Source organism: Dendropsophus ebraccatus, chromosome 8 (assembly GCF_027789765.1).
Source record: "Dendropsophus ebraccatus isolate aDenEbr1 chromosome 8, aDenEbr1.pat, whole genome shotgun sequence".
In the NCBI taxonomy this organism is placed as follows: Eukaryota; Metazoa; Chordata; class Amphibia; order Anura; family Hylidae; genus Dendropsophus; species Dendropsophus ebraccatus.
In genome coordinates this window covers 110,385,938-110,391,449 of record NC_091461.1, presented here as the reverse complement: position 1 = coordinate 110,391,449, position 5,512 = coordinate 110,385,938, and positions in this window count along the sequence as shown.

The window sequence follows — 5,512 nt, the reverse complement described above, 5'->3', positions numbered from 1 at the left end:
AAATTAAAAATGGCGCCACCCATGGCCTCAGGTTATGTGTGGTATTACATCCCAGCTCCCCTCCCTTTAATTGAAGTGAGCTGCAGTACCACACACAGACTTCAGTCCAAGAGTGGTGCTGTGTCTGAAAGAAAACTGCCGTGTTTTTCTAGTCCTGGATAATCCCTTTAAGGACCCTATATTGGTTTATAGTCTCCTGGGAGGGTTTTATAAATGCTCCTAAGTTCTGTATAAAGATTTTTACGTTTTCCGCTTCCTTCCACATCCTGTCTGATTGTGCATCTGTCATCGGACGGGGTTTCTGTTTTTTTTATACATCACAATGAACTTCACAGCCGTAGAATTGTCGGAAAGCAAGTTCCGGGTCCGTGATAGAAGCTTTAAGGGGCCTCTTAAGGCTCCACTTAAAGGGATGACACGAGCAGCGCTGTCGTTTTTTTGTACCAGACAACAGATCCCCTCGCGTTTTTAATACCGCTATATCATTTCCTGTATCTCAGCAAGCTGAGGTTTTGTATATACCAAGATTCTATGGAGAGGGGGCTTTTAACAATGGGGGGGGGGAGAAGTAAAACAGACTTGTATTTTACCATGGGGGCATTCACCAGGCGGACTGTGTAGTTGCGGCTCAGATTAGAGGTAGATTTGCCGCACTGTGCACCTGGGATAATATGGAGCAGATCTTCAGGCTAACATTCAGGTCTTCCAAATCGCTGCTTTATACTGAAAGGGAACTCCGCATCTCTTCCCCTCCCCCGTCATTAGAGAACGCACCGCGTTGTATACGGATTTTTACTGGAAGATGTTAGACCTAACTCGTTTTACGCCATTTTTTTTTCCTGTTTTTTTGTAACTTGTTAATCAATGACCATTTCTTGCTGGATCCGCACCTAGTACTGGTTTAATTAAACAGAAAAATCCATCACATTCTGCCTCTGTATCCGTTCTTTTCTAGTAGTTTGTCCCCATAGTTGTTCCAGCCGAAACTAAAAGCATCATTGGGATCTATAATAGCAGTCAGCCCGTGTCCAGATTTGGGCCCATATTGCTCTCATTTAAGAGGCCTAAAGGGTATGGACCTGAGCTGTAATACCATATTCCACCTGTGGACAGGTCAGAGGCGCTGTTTTCAGCTGTTTTTTTTTCTCATTATTACAGTAATGGCTACACACAGTGTAAGTGCAGCACTGAAATGTATAGATCTGTAGATTTTTCTGGTGCAGTGAACCAGTTCTCCCTTTCATGCTGCCTGAAGCACTAGTCCTTGGGGCAGTCCCCAGCAGCTTCTCCCTGCACCCACCAGTATTGTTTGGGGATCACCTGGGTTATACAAAGTTGTCTACTACAGTTAGGCCGTAGTCACACATCAGAAATCCTGTCGTAAGGATTTGGATATGTATCCATCCACATTCACACAGACCCATTGATTATAATAGGTGATCACAGCCTATTTATAGATCTCTAAAAAGGGTTCATTCACTGAGTTATATATGTTGCAGTGAAATTATAGAATCCAGGGATTTGATGAAACGAGCAGGATTCAAATGCGAGTGTTTTGGTTCGTGTGAACTCGAACTTATTTGAAGTTCGCTCATCTTTATTCTGTTCCTACATCCTTTCTGATGCATTTAGATTTATGATCTATAGGGAATTCCATTTATGTATTTACTGTGACAGCTAAAGACTTATTGTGATATTGCGCCCCCTATTACAGTGGAGAATCGCATCCATGTACTACTAGTGACATCTAGTGGCCTTTTGTGGTATTGCAGCTTTTGTACTGCTAAATGTATTTCCGGTGATGTCTGTCTTTACTGTGACATCTAGTGGTGCACTGTGGTATTGCTCCACAATGTAAGGAATCCCATTCATGTACAGTGGTTCCAGAAGGCAGTTTGAGAACCAGGCAGTGTCTTCCCATAGGAAATAATGTCAATGGGTTTAATTGGTTCCAGCAGCCACCAATAATTACCTACAATCCTCATTTATTACATTGAAAAGTGCCCAGTTTTATCCCTACAGTACAGTGCAGAATGGTAGTATACTGTACAGTGCATTATATACAAGAAATGTTCAACAAAACCAGCAATTATAGTACAATAGTCACTAACTCCTCACTCATCCTTTACTGTAGAGTCGCCCCCCCCCCCCCCATCCCAGCACTGTAATGTATGGGAGATGGTGGTGCACTGACTGTACTACTACTGTACTGTATGTGAAGCCTCACCAGGTACAACCTACCATCCGCGTTCGCAAAAACCTTCACATACCGAGTACGTCAAGACTGGGGGCCTGAAAAGTGTTTGAGAACTAAAGCAAACTTTCCTGGAAAATAAAGTGTGAGTTCCAAGCAGTTTGAGAACCGAAGTACTACTGTATTTACTATGCTATCTAGCAGCCTTTTGCAGTACTGCTCGATTCAACGTTTCTCTTCATAAGGGATCCCATTTATTTCCTAGGACACCTAGTGGTGCACTGTGGCATTGCTCCCCTATAATATTGCAGCACAATATGGGGAAACCCATTCATGTACTGCATATGAAATCTTGTGATCATTTGTGGTATTGCACCCCTTTAAAAGGCTTTACAGTGTAAATCACATTTATGTTCTTATTGTGGCCTTTGTAGTGTCTCATCTCCCCTCATAGTACTACACAATGTTTATTACCCACATTGCCACCTAGTGGTAGTTTTTCATACTGCATCTTCTAACAATGAATATTCTAACTGTATAACACTGCAGTATACAGTGTCCCGTTAACCAATGAATTATGTATTGATATATCAGTCAGACACCACCTGGGTGCATGGTGACAGCCATTTCTGGTTCACATTGCACTTCTGCAGACTGTAAGGAACAATGACTAGCACTGTGGCGTTTATAATAAGTTCTTTCTGTGGATCACAGTACTGACTGCTGCTTATGATTGGTACTGCAAGAGATGTCGTAAGAACAAATCTTTGGTCATGTGTGCTCAGAAGTTACCAGTGTCTGTCCATGCATGATACATCAGTATGCCATTCTAACAGAATGCTGACCTGTAACATACCATGCATGACACATTAAGCTCCCAATACCACATATACATCTCAGAGGTGTGGTAATACTACAGGAAGAGTCTGGTGTCCATGGTCTCAAAGGGGAACTCCACATAAGGAAAACCAGTTTTCTATAAAAAGTTATAAAGATGTGTCTATATAATGTATTACCATATCTGTACGGTTCTGCCACACTGGTAGCTGTTTAAAATCCTCTCTGACTGCTCTCCCCCCTTAGGAGACAAATATTCCATGCTTCTGTCTCACATTGTATGTGTTTGCTAGCCACAGGCTGATGATACAGACAGGGTGTGATGTCACAGGAGGCGGGGCTGGATCCCCCAATCCCCTAAGTGATTCACCATGACCATCCAGAAGCAGCTGCTGCACTGATTATGCTGTGAAATTTGGGCTGTGTTCACACATGTTGGCGTTTCATTGCAGTACTGCAGAGTATTCACAAAATAGATGCAGTAGCACAAGTAAATGATGCTAAACGGCAGAGAGGATCAGAGCTGGCACTGCCAATCGCACCTGGAGAAAAAAAGGAGGCATTAACAGTATATCCCATGTTAGATAATATGTGCATGGAGATGAAAAGAAAAAAATGTAATTCAAAAAGTTCTTTCTTCCAATATCGGTGTTACAGGTAGAGAATACAGTGTGCTGTGTGGTGTTACAGGTAGAGAATACAGCGTGCTGTGTGGTGTTACAGGTAGAGAATACAGCGCGCTGTGTGGTGTTACAGGTAGACAATACAGCGTGCTGTGTGGTGTTACAGGTAGAGAATACAGCGCGCTGTGTGGTGTTACAGGTAGAGAATACAGTGTGGTGTTACAGGTAGAGAATACAGTGTGGTGTTACAGGTAGAGAATACAGCGCGCTGTGTGGTGTTACAGGTAGAGAATACAGCGTGCTGTGTGGTGTTACAGGTAGAGAATACAGCGTGCTGTGTGGTGTTACAGGTAGAGAATACAGCGTGCTGTGTGGTGTTACAGGTAGAGAATACAGCGCGCTGTGTGGTGTTACAGGTAGAGAATACAGTGCTGTGTGGTGTTACAGGTAGACAATACAGCGTGCTGTGTGGTGTTACAGGTAGAGAATACAGCGTGCTGTGTGGTGTTACAGGTAGAGGATACAGTGTGCTGTGTGGTGTTACAGGTAGAGAATACAGTGCTGTGTGGTGTTACAGGTAGAGAATACAGTGTGCTGTGTGGTGTTACAGGTAGAGAATACAGCGTGCTGTGTGGTGTTACGTGTAGAGAATATAGCGTGCTGTGTGGTGTTACGTGTAGAGAATACAGCGTGGTGTGTGGTGTTACAGGTAGAGAATACAGCGTGTGGTGTGGTGTTACAGGTAGTATCTGTGTGGACCACAATGAAATGATAAAGTACTGCAAATAATTCAGTAACACAATGAAACTGCAATGTGTGAACACAGCCTAGATGTTCTGCAACAGATTTGGGTGGGGAACGGGCAGGGTGGAGGACTATGATTAATAGCTGAGGAAAAGCATTCTGGGAACTGCTCAACCAGGAAGTACAGAAACAATACAGAACAATTTCTCGCTCGTCGCTTGATTTGCTGTGTTTACACGGAACGATTATTGCTCAAATGCGATCGTTATTGCGAAAATTCAAACGCTAATCGTTCCGTGTAAACACAGCATATAACACAATATAATTCCAAGAAAATAAAACTTCTGTGAAATCAAGCTGTCCACTTAGGAAGAAACACTGACAATCAATTTCATATGATGTTGTGCAAATGGAATAGACAACAGGTGGAAATTATTGACAATAAGACATCTGGCTGATGTTTTGGTCACTTTTGTATGTTGGGGTGCTTTCACACTCGTGGTAGCATGAGACGGATTCTATAACCCACACAAGTGGCTCAGGTAGTGCAGCTCATCCAGGATGGCACATCAATGCCAGCTGTGGCAAGGTTTGCTGTGTCTGTCAGCGTAGTGTCCAGAGAACACCAGGATTGGCAAATTCACCACTGGTGCACTGTGCTCTTCACAGATGAAAGCAGGTTCACACTGAGCATGTGACGAGTCTGGAGAGCCATCTGCTGCCTGTAACATCCTTCAGCATGACCAGTGTGGCAGTGGGTCAGTAATGGGGCAGGGCGGCATTTCTTTGGAGGGCCGTACAGCCCTCCATGAGCTCGCCAGAGGTAGCCTGACTGCCATTAGGTCCCGAGATGAGCTCCTGTCCCTGGCTTCCTCATAATGCAGGATTATGCTAGCCCTGGAGGCTGGAGTGTGTCAGCAGTTCCTGCAAGATGAAGGGAGTGAAGCTATGGACTGGCCCGCCCCTCAGACCTGAATCCCATTGAGCACATCTGGGACATCATGTCCATTAGTCCAGGTCTGGGAAGAGATCCCTCAGGAGACCATCTGCAACCATAATAAGATCTAGGTTATTTGAGTGTTCGCTTTATTTTTTTGAGCAGTGTATTTTCCAC